This window comes from Heptranchias perlo, unplaced genomic scaffold (genome assembly GCF_035084215.1).
Source record: "Heptranchias perlo isolate sHepPer1 unplaced genomic scaffold, sHepPer1.hap1 HAP1_SCAFFOLD_696, whole genome shotgun sequence".
In the NCBI taxonomy this organism is placed as follows: Eukaryota; Metazoa; Chordata; class Chondrichthyes; order Hexanchiformes; family Hexanchidae; genus Heptranchias; species Heptranchias perlo.
This window is the reverse complement of record NW_027139725.1, coordinates 43,096-60,000: the sequence shown is the minus strand read 5'-3', so window position 1 is coordinate 60,000 and position 16,905 is coordinate 43,096. Positions and strand designations below refer to the sequence as shown.

Genomic DNA, 16,905 nt, shown 5'->3' with positions numbered 1-16,905 from the left:
TTTCGCTGTACCTCCGGCGGGCAGCGCCGCACCTCCGAGCGCCCGGTACCGTCCGCTGCGCCTCGTCCTGCCGCACGCGACGAGCCGTCCCCGGAGGAAATCGGCCTCGGCCTTCCTGAGATATCAGCCTCCATACGGGCGTCACAAATCAGTGGACATGGTCAGCTGCAAAGCAGTGTCATTACAACCTTTCATAAACAACAGGGCAGCACTGCACCGCACTGCACCGCACCCCACACTACATCACACTTGCCTGCCTGCCTGCCTGCCTGCCGGCCTGCCGCTGCCTACTCTCACCAGCGGACCAAAGTGAGGATAACACCCCGAAGCAAGCATCTCCCTTGCCGCCCACCAGCCCACACCAATCCCCTTGCCTGCCTCCCACAAATTCCACCAGCGAGGCAAAGTGAAAATCAACCCCCAAAAAACGCACTCCACACCGGCCATCGCCCGCTATACACCCCCCCCCCCCCGGGGCGAATATTAAGCCCGAGAACACCGACTGTAACCAACCGCAGTGAAAAGTTGAAGTGGCAACTCATTAACCAGATTTACACTTGGCAACTCATAAACCAAATGAACAAAAAATCTGGTTAATGAGTTGCCCAAAATAAATCTGGTTAATGAGTTGCCACTTCAACTTTTCACTGCGGTTGGTTACAGTCGGTGTTCTCGGGCTTAATATTCACCCCGGGGGGGCAGGGTGGGTGATTCTGGGGGTAGTGTCCGGGAGGGTGAGCCTTTTATTCGGCAGGAGGCGTGTGGGGAAATCATCAACCTGTCAGACGATGAGTTGTCACAAATGCCATTGCTTAATGAAAGCTGCGCTCCCGAACTGGACTGACTGTCTGACTGTCTGTCTGTCCGTTTGTCAAGGGGAGGAAAAGGCGGTGGTGGTGGTGAGGGTGGAGCTTTACGCTCAGGAGGGGAGACTTTCCTTCATGCCAATTAATCTGCAGCAGAAAGTCATCCCCCCCCGACTGGGATTCGAAGCCCGGTCCTGACCACGAGACCACCGGGGAGAGCTGCCTCAAGTCCCTGAGGGACCTGGACACGAGGCCGAGGACACACGCACGCCTGCTGCACTGGCAGCAGCGACCAACAGGGGGCTGACCGGCTGATCCTTCCCTTTCACAGGCAGGCTTTTGGCCCTCGCTCAAACGACAAAGGTGTTCAGAAGGAAGTCCTGGGGGGGAGGGAGGGAGGCAGGGAAATCAGCACAAAGCAGGTCCCCTGGAATCTCACACCTGCGTCCCAGAAAACAGGTCTCCTGGTCAAAGCAGTCCTGCCCCGTCCTGCCATTAACGTGACAATGGACAGGGCCCCGGCAGCTTGAGACACATCTTTTTTTCAATATGCAAGTTCTTTTTAAAAAGGTTTCCTTCCACAGCAGCTCTGAGTAAGAGTGAGAGAGAGAGAGAGAGAGAGAGAGACACTGACTGACACTGACACTGACACTGACACTGACACACACACACACACACACACACACACCGTCTCCCATCCGATTGGTGGACTATGGGATTGAAAATCGAACTTTGAGTTTCAATGCAGGGGGGAGAGCGCGAACGCAGCCCCTCCCAACTACCACACGCGCGTTGTTGTTGTTGTAATATAGAACTGCAAGTTGCCGTTGTCGTGGTCGTTTCGAATCAGCACAAAGCAGGTGCACTCCCTGGAATGTCACACCTGCGTCCCAGAAAACAGGTCTCCCGGTCAAAGCAGTCCCGCCCCGCCCTGGGATTAACATGACAACGGACAGGGCCCAGTCAGGGAGCAGCTTGAGAGACACCTTTCAATAGGCGCTTCTGAAACATTAACGCCTTGTTTCTTCCGACAGTTTAACCAGCGATTAACATGACAACGGACAGGGCCCAGTCAGGGAGCAGCTTGAGAGACGTCTTTCAATAGGCGCTTCTGAAACATTAACGCCGTGTTTCTTCCGACAGTTTAACCAGCGATTAACATGACAACGGACAGGGCCCAGTCAGGGAGCAGCTTGAGAGACACCTTTCAATAGGCGCTTCTGAAACATTAACGCCTTGTTTCTTTCGACAGTTTAACCAGCCTTTAACACGCCTTGTGTTTTTATTTCCCATTTCCAGCCAGCCAGCCAGCCAGCCAGCCGAGCCGAGCCAGCATCTGCAGTATTTTTTTTGATTGGTCTTGCCTGCCGTGGAATGAATATTTCAACACGAGCTGCTGATTGTCAGCACCTCACCTCTTTCTCAATTGGCCGTTGCAATCTCACTCACTCGCTGTGAGACACGTCACGTCACTAGTTTTACTCAAAGAGGTTTCCTTCCACGGCAGTTCGTTAGTGACTGAGACTGACTGACGTAGGTCCGTTGAGACACAACCCTCCCCCATCTGATTGGTGGCCTACTGGCAAATTTACCAATCTGTCAAGCAATCCTGGCAAGAAAGGAAAAAACGGCAACTTCTTTAAACTCATCCACTGTTGCAATTAGAAACGGTGGCAAAAAATGTGGCCAGAGTGGGAGAGAACGGCAGTGCTTCGAGACTGCTTTCAACACCGGCAGCCAGAGAACAAAGAGGGAGGGCAAACAGGACCCGAGATCAATTCGCATCGAGCGCGGTATCGCTTCTCGGCCTTTTGGCTAAGATCAAGTGTGTTCCTTTTCGGGCTTATTTGGATCTGAGCGGACTGGAACGCTGGCCGCGACCTCGTGCGCTCGCAAAGTGCGGACTTTGCTGTGATTGGTCGTTTGTGTGCTGGCTCCGCCCCTAAATTTGCATAAGGACCACACCAACACTGCAATGGCAGGGAAGGGCACCCGGGCAGTCGGCCATGGTGTGCCAAACACCGTCAGGGTGACGGTAACGACAGTCGAATGTGTTTCGCCGGTGGATCGGGAGCTTTTCGTCAAGCGCGTTCTGCTCGACTGCTGTGGATTCAAAGCGACGGACATCTTCTGCCTCCAGGATTTCCCTCGAAGCGGACATTTTGACGTCACCTTCAAGACCGTCGCTGGATGCCAGAAGCTTCTTCAAGTCTTCAAGGAGAAGGGGAGCGTCGGACTGCTGGCCATGCTCACTGCGGAGCCGCTTTTCACCCTCCCAACGCAGAGGAATCGCAAGCTGATTGTACACATGTACAACCCACACGTCCCGGTCGCCGATGTGCTGACGTTCCTCGCCAGATACGTCGACAGGGCGCAGAACAGCGTCGACGTCACCGACCAGTTTGGGATCTGGACCAGCAAGAGGGAAGTCACGGCAACGTTGAGACTGGACGCCCACGGCAACATCGTCCACCCTCCCTCCAGCTTCGCCATCGGAGGAAGTCGAGGATACATCACGTATGTGGGGCAGCCCAGAGTCTGTCGCACCTGCGGCAAATCCGGCCATTTGGCGAACACCTGCACTGCAACCATCTGCAAGAACTGCAAACAGGAAGGACACCAGACTAAGGACTGCAAGGAGAGCAAGCGCTGCAACCTGTGCGGGCTGGAAGGCCATCTCTACAGGGTCTGCCCCGAACGCAACCTCAGCTACGCCCAGGCGGCCAAGAACAACACAGCGGAGGAGGAGGGGGAAACAAGCAAGGATGCCCCAAAGAAGGCCAAGAGTCAGCGCCCGGCCGCGACCTCCTCCAAGAAGACCCTAGCCCAGGAAAACAATGAACGAGGAAAGGGTCAAGCCGAAAACTGCCAGACCCCGACACCCAGCTCCGAGCCTCCTCAACAGATGACAGAGTCCATGGACGAGGAGGCAGCAGAGGGAGGATGGCAGCTGGTGGTCAATAAAACCAAAAAGAAGAAGCCAGAGAAAAGGAAACAAGCCCCTGCCGACACTACACCAGGGGCCAAAAGAGCACTCGAGTCGCAGTCGGACTGCAACGACTACCCCGAGTCTGACGAGGAGGGACGACAGGAGCGAAGTGGTCAGCCGTCCCACCCAAAGCGGCAAAATACCCAAGGTGACCCCGATGCGATCGGCACCCCCCATCTCCAGAACACTGGGAGCGACAACGCCTCCAGTGCCCTCCAGCTCCGGGAAGCCGGCAGCATCGTAGTGCCCAGCGCACACCAGCTCCGAGACACCGGGAGCAGCACCGCAGAGAGCGAAGACCAGCTCCGGGAAACCGGGAGAAGCGACAACGAGGAGCCCCAACCGATCGAGGATCGCACGGACTCTTCACCCGACACCAGGCCGCCGATGTCACCCCGGCGGGACGACGACCCCCTCTCTGAGGCAGAACAGAACTCGTACCTCAGCTCAGGGATCGTGGAACACTTTACACAGATCACCTATATGCAGAAACACGGCCAAGAGCTGGAAACAGCAAACGGACTGACGGGTGAGACTTTAAACATTTGTTAAAATGGGTCTGAAAGTCGCATCCATTAACGTGCGTAGCGTTAAAAGCACTACGCGATGTGTGTCGACCTTGGACTACCTGGCCAAGGTCAAGAGCGACCTGCTGTTCTTACAGGAGTGCGGCCTGCCGCATCTCAGCAATTACAGGCAATGGTCGCAGCGCTGGGCCCACGGGCCGTCTATCTGGTCGGGAGGCAACGATAACCGTGCCTCCGGCCTGGGGATTCTGCTGCGGGGGGGCAACTTCACCATCACCGAAGTAAAGGAGGTGGTGGGGGGCCGTCTCCTCGTAGCAGACGTAAAGTACAAAAACGCTCCGCTCCGGCTGATCAACGTGTACGCCCCGGCTCTGAAGGACGAGCGGCTGGCCGTTTTCCAGCAGCTCCCACTGCTGCTGGCGACGTCCAAGCCGGTCATTCTCGGCGGTGACTTCAACTGCATCATCGATGCGGCTGGACGATCCGGCAGAGCCGACAGCAAACTGGACGCCACGTCCAAACTCCTGATGGAAGCGGTGAAAGACGCCAAGCTGTGCGACGTCTTCAGCAACCCTGCAGACGGAGCGGCGCGTCAATACACCTGGTCCAGACCAGACGGGTCCGTCCGTTCCAGGATAGACTTCCTGTTTGTATCCCCGAAGCTCAAGGTCAGATCCACCAAGGTCACACCGGTGTTCTTCTCTGACCACTGCCTCCTCCTGGCCGACTGTCACCTACAGGACGATCAGAGAGTGGGCAGGGGGACATGGAAGCTGAACGTGAAACTGTTGACCCCGGGAAACATTGAGGAACTGACGAGGGATTACAAAGGTTGGAGAACCGTAAAGCCCCTCTTTGATTCCCCAGTGCACTGGTGGGAAGCCATCAAGGCGAACATCAAGAGGTTCTTCATCCTCAAAGGTGTTCAGAAGGCGAGAGAGAGGCAGAGGGAAACGTCCCGACTCCAGAAAAGCATGCAGAATCTTCTCCTGCTGCAGTCGATGGGGATCGATGTCGGGGAGGAACTCAGAGAGGTGAAGGACCAGCAAGCCTCGCTCTTTGCCTCCGAGGCCTCCAAGATCATCTTCCGGTCCAGAGTCCGCTCCGTGGAGCAGGACGAGACTTGCTCGCGCTTCTTCTTCCAAAAGGTGCACAGAGAGAGCTCTGTGATCAGCAGCCTGAAGGAAGAGAACGGCTCGGTCACGTCCTCGCAGCCCGACATACTGAGGATCTGCAAATCCTTTTATGCCGGACTGTACGACGCGAAGCCCACAGACAGCGCGGCCTCCCACTCCTTCTTGTCGTCTATCACGGAGGTTCTAGACGACAGCAAGCGGGAGAGTCTGGATCACCCGCTAACTCTGGACGAACTGACAAAGGCCGTCCGATCCTTCGAGAAGAGTAAGACTCCCGGAAGCGACGGCTTACCGATGGAGTTGTACTCGGCTCTGTGGGACTGGATAGGCCCAGACCTGCTGGAAGTGTACGGGGGTATGCTTCTGGCAGGCAGCATGTCAGACTCCATGAGGAAAGGCATCATCACCCTCATCTACAAACAGAAGGGGGAGAGGGAAGAAATCAAAAATTGGCGACCCATCTCACTACTTAACGTGGACTACAAAATTCTGTCCAAGGTCATCGCCAATCGGGTCAAGTCAGCCCTGGAGGTGGTGATCCACCCCGATCAGACCTGCGCCGTACCCGGCAGGAAGATCTCTGACAGCCTGGCGCTACTCAGGGATACGATTGCCTACGTACAGGACAGGGGGGTGAACACCTGCCTGATTAGCCTGGACCAGGAGAAGGCCTTTGACAGAATATCCCACACGTACATGATGGACGTGCTCTCCAAAATGGGGTTTGGGGAGGGAATCCGAAATTGGATCCAACTGCTCTACACAAACATCAGTAGCGCAGTTTCAATCAACGGGTGGGAATCAGAAAGCTTTCCGATCAAATCTGGAGTCAGGCAGGGCTGTCCTCTCTCCTCCGTCTTGTTCGTGTGTTGCATCGAACCCTTTGCCGAGTCCATCAGGAGGGATGCGGGCATAAGAGGGGTGACGATCCCAGGCAGCGGAGGCACTCAGGTCAAGGCCTCCCTGTACATGGATGACGTCGCCGTCTTTTGCTCGGATCAGCTGTCGGTCCGCAGATTGATGAGCATCTGCGACCAGTTCGAACTGGCCTCGGGGGCCAGGGTAAATCGTAGCAAGAGCGAGGCCATGTTCTTTGGGAACTGGACCGACCGATCCTTTGTCCCCTTCACCGTCAGGTCGGATTACCTGAAGGTGCTGGGGATCTGGTTCGGGGGGGCCGGGGCGTGCACCAAAAACTGGGAGGAGCGTATCTCCAAGGTTAAGCAGAAACTGGGACTGTGGGATCAACGATCCCTCTCGATCGTGGGCAAGAACCTGGTCATCAGGTGCGAGGTGCTCTCGGTGTTGCTGTACGTGGCGCAGGTCTGGCCCATACCTCGCTCCTGCGCCGCGACAGTCACCCGAGCCATCTTCCACTTTGTCTGGAGATCAAAAATGGACCGTGTCCGCAGGGTCACGATGTACAAATCTCCAGAGAAAGGGGGGAAAGGCGTGCCCAACGTGGCCCTCATCCTGATGGCCACCTTTGTGTGCGGCTGCATCAAGCTGTGCATAGACCCTCAGTACGCAAACACAAAGTGTCACTACGTGCTGAGGTTCTACCTGTCCCCGGTGTTGAGAAGGATGGGCCTGGCCACACTGCCACGGAACGCTCCGTCCAGTTGGACCGTTCCGCCCCACCTGTCCTGCGTGGAAAGGTTTGTGCAGGAAAACACCTTTGACCACAAGGCGATCAGCAAGTGGTCCGCACGTAACGTCCTCGAGACCCTGCGGGAAAAGGAGATGGTGGATCCTGTCGGTTGGTTCCCCGAGCAGACTGTCAATGTCATTTGGCAGAACGCCTCATCGCCAGAGCTTTCAAACAAGCACCAAGACCTAGCTTGGCTGGTGGTGAGAAGGGCCCTTCCCGTCAGATCCTTCATGCACTCCCGGGCTCTCAGCGCCACCGCGCGCTGTCCCAGAGGAGGCTGCGGTGGAGACGAGACCGTCACCCATCTCCTTATGGAATGTGCCTTTGCAAAGAAGGTCTGGAGAGAGATGCAGTGGTATCTGTCCAGGTTCGTCCCAAGCAGTTCCGTAACACAGGTTTCTGTGCTCTACGGGCTGTTCCCGGGGACGCACACTGAGACGGACATCGGCTGCTGCTGGAAGACCATCAACTCGGTGAAAGACGCCCTTTGGTCTGCCCGAAACTTGCTGGTCTTCCAGCACAAGGAGCTGTCCTCGACCGAGTGTTGCAGACTGGCACATTCCAAGGTCCAGGACTACGTGCTGAGGGACGCACTGAGGATGGGTGCGGCCGCCGCAAAGGCCCTGTGGGGAAAGGCAACTGTTTAGAGCCTTCCCGCCATTGTAAACCGAGGGGCTGCAATCAGGGAAAAACCCCCTCGGGCAGAATGTAAAATTCAAATTGCTGTAATGTACCTGAAATGAATCTGAAATGGACCAGAAATGAATCTGTAATCAATAATCTGTGTTGAGTATGATGCAATGAGACACCCGAGAGTGTCATGAACTGTAATGATGTCCAATGTTTTCATTGTACTGCACTTAACGTAACCTGCAAATTGTATAATCTGTATTGTGTACGTTTGGAAAGTGATATGACAACTGTTTTTGTATGTACTGCTGCAAATTTTTATGAATAAAGTATATTTTTTGGAAAAAAAAAAAAAATCTGTTCTTATCAGTTTAATATCTGATACGTCCCCTATCTGGGGACCATATATTAAATTGATTTTTGGAACAGGGAGATGGAATAGGGGCTTGCTCCGTCCACTCCACGCATCGACCCAGTATTGCAGTGTCTCTGGGAACGGTGCACCTCCCTGTGGGGAGATATTCAAAAAGAAAAACAGCTCGTTCCCAGCGTCTCTGTACATGTGTGTGTGTGTATGTATTATTAGTGAGAATAAAGCATATATATTGCACTGACTTTCTCAGCTCAGTGGTATCTTTTTCTTCTCCTCGGCTGAGTGCCGCTCGCATGCACGCACGCACGCAGCCAGCGATATAATTGAAACTGCAAAATAACTGGACGTCCAGCTTGAGAGACAGCTTTCAATTGCAATAGGCGTTTCCGAAACATTAACTCCTCGTTTCTTTCGGGGGAGGAGCAGCTTGAGAGACAGCTTTCAATTGCAATCGGCACTCCTGAAACATTAACGCCTTGTTGCTTGCGACAGTTAACCCAGCCATTAACATGACAACGGACAGGGCCCAGTCAGGGAGCAGCTTGAGAGACAGCTTTCAATCGGCACTCCTGAAACATTAACGCCTTGTTGCTTGCGACAGTTAACCCAGCCATTAACATGACAACGGACAGGGCCCAGTGAGGGAGCAGCTTGAGAGACAGCTTTCAATCGGCACTTCCGAAACATTAACGCCTCGTTTCTTTCGGGGGAGGAGCAGCTTGAGAGACAGCTTTCAATTGCAATCGGCACTCCTGAAACATTAACGCCTTGTTGCTTGCGACAGTTAACCCAGCCATTAACACGTCTTGTCTTTTTATTTCCCATCTCCAGCCAGCCAGCCAGGCAGGCAGCCGAGCCAGAGCCAGCATCTGCAGTATTTTCTTTTGATTGGTCTTGCCTGCTGTGGAAGGAATGTTTAAACACGAGCTGCTGATTGTCAGCACCTCACCTCTTTCTCGATTGTCTGTTGCAATCTCACTCACTCACTCACTCACTCACTCACTCACTCACTGTGAGACACGTCACGTCACGTCCCTAGTTTACCTTAAAGAGGTTTCCTTCCACGGCAGTTCGTTAGTGACGGAGAATGAGTGACGTAGGTCCGTTGAGACCCAACCCTCTCCCATCTGATTGGTGGCCTACTGGCAAAGTTACCAATCTGTCACGCAGTCCGAGCAAGAAAGGAGAAAACGGCAACTTCTTTCAACTGATCCACTGTTGCAATTAGAAACGGTGGCAAAAATGTGCCCAGAACGGCAGTGCTGCGAGACTGCTTTAAACACAGTCAGGCAGAGAAAAAAGAAGGAGGGCAAACAGGACCCAAGATCAATTCGCATCGAGCGCGGTATCGCTTCTCGGCCTTTTGGCTAAGATCAAGTGGTCAAGTGGGGGAAGGCAACCATTTGGAGCCTTCCTGCCATTGTATGCCGGGGGGATGCAGTCAGGGAGAAATCCCCTCGGGCAGAGTGTCGAGCTTTGGCTTGTAGAGCTTTGGCTTGATGCAATGTCACTGCAAGGAATCTGGAATGAATCTGTAAGGCAATAAGGCACCCCAGAGTGTCAGAAAAAAAAAAAAAAAATCTGTTCTTATCAGTTTAATATCTGATACGTCCCCTATCTGGGGACCATATATTAAATTGATTTTTGGAACAGGGAGATGGAATAGGGGCTTGCTCCGTCCACTCCACGCATCGACCCAGTATTGCAGTGTCTCTGGGAACGGTGCACCTCCCTGTGGGGAGATATTCAAAAAGAAAAACAGCTCGTTCCCAGCGTCTCTGTACATGTGTGTGTGTGTATGTATTATTAGTGAGAATAAAGCATATATATTGCACTGACTTTCTCAGCTCAGTGGTATCTTTTTCTTCTCCTGGGCTGAGTGCCGCTCGCATGCACGCACGCACGCACGCACGCAGCCAGCGATATAATTGAAACTGCAAAATAACTGGACGTCCAGCTTGAGAGACAGCTTTCAATTGCAATAGGCGTTTCCGAAACATTAACTCCTCGTTTCTTTCGGGGGAGGAGCAGCTTGAGAGACAGCTTTCAATTGCAATCGGCACTCCTGAAACATTAACGCCTTGTTGCTTGCGACAGTTAACCCAGCCATTAACATGACAACGGACAGGGCCCAGTCAGGGAGCAGCTTGAGAGACAGCTTTCAATCGGCACTCCTGAAACATTAACGCCTTGTTGCTTGCGACAGTTAACCCAGCCATTAACATGACAACGGACAGGGCCCAGTGAGGGAGCAGCTTGAGAGACAGCTTTCAATCGGCACTTCCGAAACATTAACGCCTCGTTTCTTTCGGGGGAGGAGCAGCTTGAGAGACAGCTTTCAATTGCAATCGGCACTCCTGAAACATTAACGCCTTGTTGCTTGCGACAGTTAACCCAGCCATTAACACGTCTTGTCTTTTTATTTCCCATCTCCAGCCAGCCAGCCAGGCAGGCAGCCGAGCCAGAGCCAGCATCTGCAGTATTTTCTTTTGATTGGTCTTGCCTGCTGTGGAAGGAATGTTTAAACACGAGCTGCTGATTGTCAGCACCTCACCTCTTTCTCGATTGTCTGTTGCAATCTCACTCACTCACTCACTCACTCACTCACTCACTCACTGTGAGACACGTCACGTCACGTCCCTAGTTTACCTTAAAGAGGTTTCCTTCCACGGCAGTTCGTTAGTGACGGAGAATGAGTGACGTAGGTCCGTTGAGACCCAACCCTCTCCCATCTGATTGGTGGCCTACTGGCAAAGTTACCAATCTGTCACGCAGTCCGAGCAAGAAAGGAGAAAACGGCAACTTCTTTCAACTGATCCACTGTTGCAATTAGAAACGGTGGCAAAAATGTGCCCAGAACGGCAGTGCTGCGAGACTGCTTTAAACACAGTCAGGCAGAGAAAAAAGAAGGAGGGCAAACAGGACCCAAGATCAATTCGCATCGAGCGCGGTATCGCTTCTCGGCCTTTTGGCTAAGATCAAGTGGTCAAGTGGGGGAAGGCAACCATTTGGAGCCTTCCTGCCATTGTATGCCGGGGGGATGCAGTCAGGGAGAAATCCCCTCGGGCAGAGTGTAGAGCTTTGGCTTGTAGAGCTTTGGCTTGATGTAATGTCACTGCAAGGAATCTGGAATGAATCTGTAAGGCAATAAGGCACCCAGAGTGTCAGAAAAAAAAAAAAAAAAAAAAAAAAAAAAAAAAAAAAAAATCTGTTCTTATCAGTTTAATATCTGATACGTCCCCTATCTGGGGACCATATATTAAATTGATTTTTGGAACAGGGAGATGGAATAGGGGCTTGCTCCGTCCACTCCACGCATCGACCCAGTATTGCAGTGTCTCTGGGAACGGTGCACCTCCCTGTGGGGAGATATTCAAAAAGAAAAACAGCTCGTTCCCAGCGTCTCTGTACATGTGTGTGTGTGTATGTATTATTAGTGAGAATAAAGCATATATATTGCACTGACTTTCTCAGCTCAGTGGTATCTTTTTCTTCTCCTGGGCTGAGTGCCGCTCGCATGCACGCACGCACGCACGCACGCAGCCAGCGATATAATTGAAACTGCAAAATAACTGGACGTCCAGCTTGAGAGACAGCTTTCAATTGCAATAGGCGTTTCCGAAACATTAACTCCTCGTTTCTTTCGGGGGAGGAGCAGCTTGAGAGACAGCTTTCAATTGCAATCGGCACTCCTGAAACATTAACGCCTTGTTGCTTGCGACAGTTAACCCAGCCATTAACATGACAACGGACAGGGCCCAGTCAGGGAGCAGCTTGAGAGACAGCTTTCAATCGGCACTCCTGAAACATTAACGCCTTGTTGCTTGCGACAGTTAACCCAGCCATTAACATGACAACGGACAGGGCCCAGTGAGGGAGCAGCTTGAGAGACAGCTTTCAATCGGCACTTCCGAAACATTAACGCCTCGTTTCTTTCGGGGGAGGAGCAGCTTGAGAGACAGCTTTCAATTGCAATCGGCACTCCTGAAACATTAACGCCTTGTTGCTTGCGACAGTTAACCCAGCCATTAACACGTCTTGTCTTTTTATTTCCCATCTCCAGCCAGCCAGCCAGGCAGGCAGCCGAGCCAGAGCCAGCATCTGCAGTATTTTCTTTTGATTGGTCTTGCCTGCTGTGGAAGGAATGTTTAAACACGAGCTGCTGATTGTCAGCACCTCACCTCTTTCTCGATTGTCTGTTGCAATCTCACTCACTCACTCACTCACTCACTCACTCACTCACTCACTCACTGTGAGACACGTCACGTCACGTCCCTAGTTTACCTTAAAGAGGTTTCCTTCCACGGCAGTTCGTTAGTGACGGAGAATGAGTGACGTAGGTCCGTTGAGACCCAACCCTCTCCCATCTGATTGGTGGCCTACTGGCAAAGTTACCAATCTGTCACGCAGTCCGAGCAAGAAAGGAGAAAACGGCAACTTCTTTCAACTGATCCACTGTTGCAATTAGAAACGGTGGCAAAAATGTGCCCAGAACGGCAGTGCTGCGAGACTGCTTTAAACACAGTCAGGCAGAGAAAAAAGAAGGAGGGCAAACAGGACCCAAGATCAATTCGCATCGAGCGCGGTATCGCTTCTCGGCCTTTTGGCTAAGATCAAGTGGTCAAGTGGGGGAAGGCAACCATTTGGAGCCTTCCTGCCATTGTATGCCGGGGGGATGCAGTCAGGGAGAAATCCCCTCGGGCAGAGTGTCGAGCTTTGGCTTGTAGAGCTTTGGCTTGATGTAATGTCACTGCAAGGAATCTGGAATGAATCTGTAAGGCAATAAGGCACCCCAGAGTGTCAGAAAAAAAAAAAAAAAAAAAAATCTGTTCTTATCAGTTTAATATCTGATACGTCCCCTATCTGGGGACCATATATTAAATTGATTTTTGGAACAGGGAGATGGAATAGGGGCTTGCTCCGTCCACTCCACGCATCGACCCAGTATTGCAGTGTCTCTGGGAACGGTGCACCTCCCTGTGGGGAGATATTCAAAAAGAAAAACAGCTCGTTCCCAGCGTCTCTGTACATGTGTGTGTGTGTATGTATTATTAGTGAGAATAAAGCATATATATTGCACTGACTTTCTCAGCTCAGTGGTATCTTTTTCTTCTCCTGGGCTGAGTGCCGCTCGCATGCACGCACGCACGCACGCACGCAGCCAGCGATATAATTGAAACTGCAAAATAACTGGACGTCCAGCTTGAGAGACAGCTTTCAATTGCAATAGGCGTTTCCGAAACATTAACTCCTCGTTTCTTTCGGGGGAGGAGCAGCTTGAGAGACAGCTTTCAATTGCAATCGGCACTCCTGAAACATTAACGCCTTGTTGCTTGCGACAGTTAACCCAGCCATTAACATGACAACGGACAGGGCCCAGTCAGGGAGCAGCTTGAGAGACAGCTTTCAATCGGCACTCCTGAAACATTAACGCCTTGTTGCTTGCGACAGTTAACCCAGCCATTAACATGACAACGGACAGGGCCCAGTGAGGGAGCAGCTTGAGAGACAGCTTTCAATCGGCACTTCCGAAACATTAACGCCTCGTTTCTTTCGGGGGAGGAGCAGCTTGAGAGACAGCTTTCAATTGCAATCGGCACTCCTGAAACATTAACGCCTTGTTGCTTGCGACAGTTAACCCAGCCATTAACACGTCTTGTCTTTTTATTTCCCATCTCCAGCCAGCCAGCCAGGCAGGCAGCCGAGCCAGAGCCAGCATCTGCAGTATTTTCTTTTGATTGGTCTTGCCTGCTGTGGAAGGAATGTTTAAACACGAGCTGCTGATTGTCAGCACCTCACCTCTTTCTCGATTGTCTGTTGCAATCTCACTCACTCACTCACTCACTCACTCACTCACTCACTCACTGTGAGACACGTCACGTCACGTCCCTAGTTTACCTTAAAGAGGTTTCCTTCCACGGCAGTTCGTTAGTGACGGAGAATGAGTGACGTAGGTCCGTTGAGACCCAACCCTCTCCCATCTGATTGGTGGCCTACTGGCAAAGTTACCAATCTGTCACGCAGTCCGAGCAAGAAAGGAGAAAACGGCAACTTCTTTCAACTGATCCACTGTTGCAATTAGAAACGGTGGCAAAAATGTGCCCAGAACGGCAGTGCTGCGAGACTGCTTTAAACACAGTCAGGCAGAGAAAAAAGAAGGAGGGCAAACAGGACCCAAGATCAATTCGCATCGAGCGCGGTATCGCTTCTCGGCCTTTTGGCTAAGATCAAGTGGTCAAGTGGGGGAAGGCGACCATTTGGAGCCTTCCTGCCATTGTATGCCGGGGGGATGCAGTCAGGGAGAAATCCCCTCGGGCAGAGTGCAGAGCTTTGGCTTGTAGAGCTTTGGCTTGATGTAATGTCACTGCAAGGAATCTGGAATGAATCTGTAAGGCAATAAGGCACCCCAGAGTGTCAGAAAAAAAAAAAAAAAAAAAAAAATCTGTTCTTATCAGTTTAATATCTGATACGTCCCCTATCTGGGGACCATATATTAAATTGATTTTTGGAACAGGGAGATGGAATAGGGGCTTGCTCCGTCCACTCCACGCATCGACCCAGTATTGCAGTGTCTCTGGGAACGGTGCACCTCCCTGTGGGGAGATATTCAAAAAGAAAAACAGCTCGTTCCCAGCGTCTCTGTACATGTGTGTGTGTGTATGTATTATTAGTGAGAATAAAGCATATATATTGCACTGACTTTCTCAGCTCAGTGGTATCTTTTTCTTCTCCTGGGCTGAGTGCCGCTCGCACGCACGCACGCACGCACGCACGCAGCCAGCGATATAATTGAAACTGCAAAATAACTGGACGTCCAGCTTGAGAGACAGCTTTCAATTGCAATAGGCGTTTCCGAAACATTAACTCCTCGTTTCTTTCGGGGGAGGAGCAGCTTGAGAGACAGCTTTCAATTGCAATCGGCACTCCTGAAACATTAACGCCTTGTTGCTTGCGACAGTTAACCCAGCCATTAACATGACAACGGACAGGGCCCAGTCAGGGAGCAGCTTGAGAGACAGCTTTCAATCGGCACTCCTGAAACATTAACGCCTTGTTGCTTGCGACAGTTAACCCAGCCATTAACATGACAACGGACAGGGCCCAGTGAGGGAGCAGCTTGAGAGACAGCTTTCAATCGGCACTTCCGAAACATTAACGCCTCGTTTCTTTCGGGGGAGGAGCAGCTTGAGAGACAGCTTTCAATTGCAATCGGCACTCCTGAAACATTAACGCCTTGTTGCTTGCGACAGTTAACCCAGCCATTAACACGTCTTGTCTTTTTATTTCCCATCTCCAGCCAGCCAGCCAGGCAGGCAGCCGAGCCAGAGCCAGCATCTGCAGTATTTTCTTTTGATTGGTCTTGCCTGCTGTGGAAGGAATGTTTAAACACGAGCTGCTGATTGTCAGCACCTCACCTCTTTCTCGATTGTCTGTTGCAATCTCACTCACTCACTCACTCACTCACTCACTCACTCACTCACTGTGAGACACGTCACGTCACGTCCCTAGTTTACCTTAAAGAGGTTTCCTTCCACGGCAGTTCGTTAGTGACGGAGAATGAGTGACGTAGGTCCGTTGAGACCCAACCCTCTCCCATCTGATTGGTGGCCTACTGGCAAAGTTACCAATCTGTCACGCAGTCCGAGCAAGAAAGGAGAAAACGGCAACTTCTTTCAACTGATCCACTGTTGCAATTAGAAACGGTGGCAAAAATGTGCCCAGAACGGCAGTGCTGCGAGACTGCTTTAAACACAGTCAGGCAGAGAAAAAAGAAGGAGGGCAAACAGGACCCAAGATCAATTCGCATCGAGCGCGGTATCGCTTCTCGGCCTTTTGGCTAAGATCAAGTGGTCAAGTGGGGGAAGGCAACTATTTGGAGCCTTCCTGCCATTGTATGCCGGGGGGATGCAGTCAGGGAGAAATCCCCTCGGGCAGAGTGTAGAGCTTTGGCTTGTAGAGCTTTGGCTTGATGTAATGTCACTGCAAGGAATCTGGAATGAATCTGTAAGGCAATAAGGCACCCCAGAGTGTCAGAAAAAAAAAAAAAAAAAAAAAAAAAAAAAAAAATCTGTTCTTATCAGTTTAATATCTGATACGTCCCCTATCTGGGGACCATATATTAAATTGATTTTTGGAACAGGGAGATGGAATAGGGGCTTGCTCCGTCCACTCCACGCATCGACCCAGTATTGCAGTGTCTCTGGGAACGGTGCACCTCCCTGTGGGGAGATATTCAAAAAGAAAAACAGCTCTTTCCCAGCGTCTCTGTACATGTGTGTGTGTGTATGTATTATTAGTGAGAATAAAGCATATATATTGCACTGACTTTCTCAGCTCAGTGGTATCTTTTTCTTCTCCTGGGCTGAGTGCCGCTCGCACGCACGCACGCAGCCAGCGATATAATTGAAACTGCAAAATAACTGGACGTCCAGCTTGAGAGACAGCTTTCAATTGCAATAGGCGTTTCCGAAACATTAACTCCTCGTTTCTTTCGGGGGAGGAGCAGCTTGAGAGACAGCTTTCAATTGCAATCGGCACTCCTGAAACATTAACGCCTTGTTGCTTGCGACAGTTAACCCAGCCATTAACATGACAACGGACAGGGCCCAGTCAGGGAGCAGCTTGAGAGACAGCTTTCAATCGGCACTCCTGAAACATTAACGCCTTGTTGCTTGCGACAGTTAACCCAGCCATTAACATGACAACGGACAGGGCCCAGTGAGGGAGCAGCTTGAGAGACAGCTTTCAATCGGCACTTCCGAAACATTAACGCCTCGTTTCTTTCGGGGGAGG

General features: G+C 51.8%; 6 pseudogenes; all 6 read left to right on the top strand.

The window, feature by feature from the left end:
• Positions 1–8,070: 8,070 nt before the first annotated feature.
• On the top strand, positions 8,071–8,248 carry LOC137318284 (U2 spliceosomal RNA; annotated as a pseudogene).
• A 1,394-nt stretch (positions 8,249–9,642) lies between these two features.
• On the top strand, positions 9,643–9,845 carry LOC137318287 (U2 spliceosomal RNA; annotated as a pseudogene).
• A 1,402-nt stretch (positions 9,846–11,247) lies between these two features.
• Positions 11,248–11,472, top strand: LOC137318307 (U2 spliceosomal RNA; annotated as a pseudogene).
• A 1,410-nt stretch (positions 11,473–12,882) lies between these two features.
• LOC137318293 (U2 spliceosomal RNA) lies at positions 12,883–13,090 on the top strand (annotated as a pseudogene).
• A 1,406-nt stretch (positions 13,091–14,496) lies between these two features.
• On the top strand, positions 14,497–14,706 carry LOC137318297 (U2 spliceosomal RNA; annotated as a pseudogene).
• Positions 14,707–16,112: 1,406 nt separating this feature from the next.
• Positions 16,113–16,332, top strand: LOC137318306 (U2 spliceosomal RNA; annotated as a pseudogene).
• Positions 16,333–16,905: the final 573 nt, after the last annotated feature.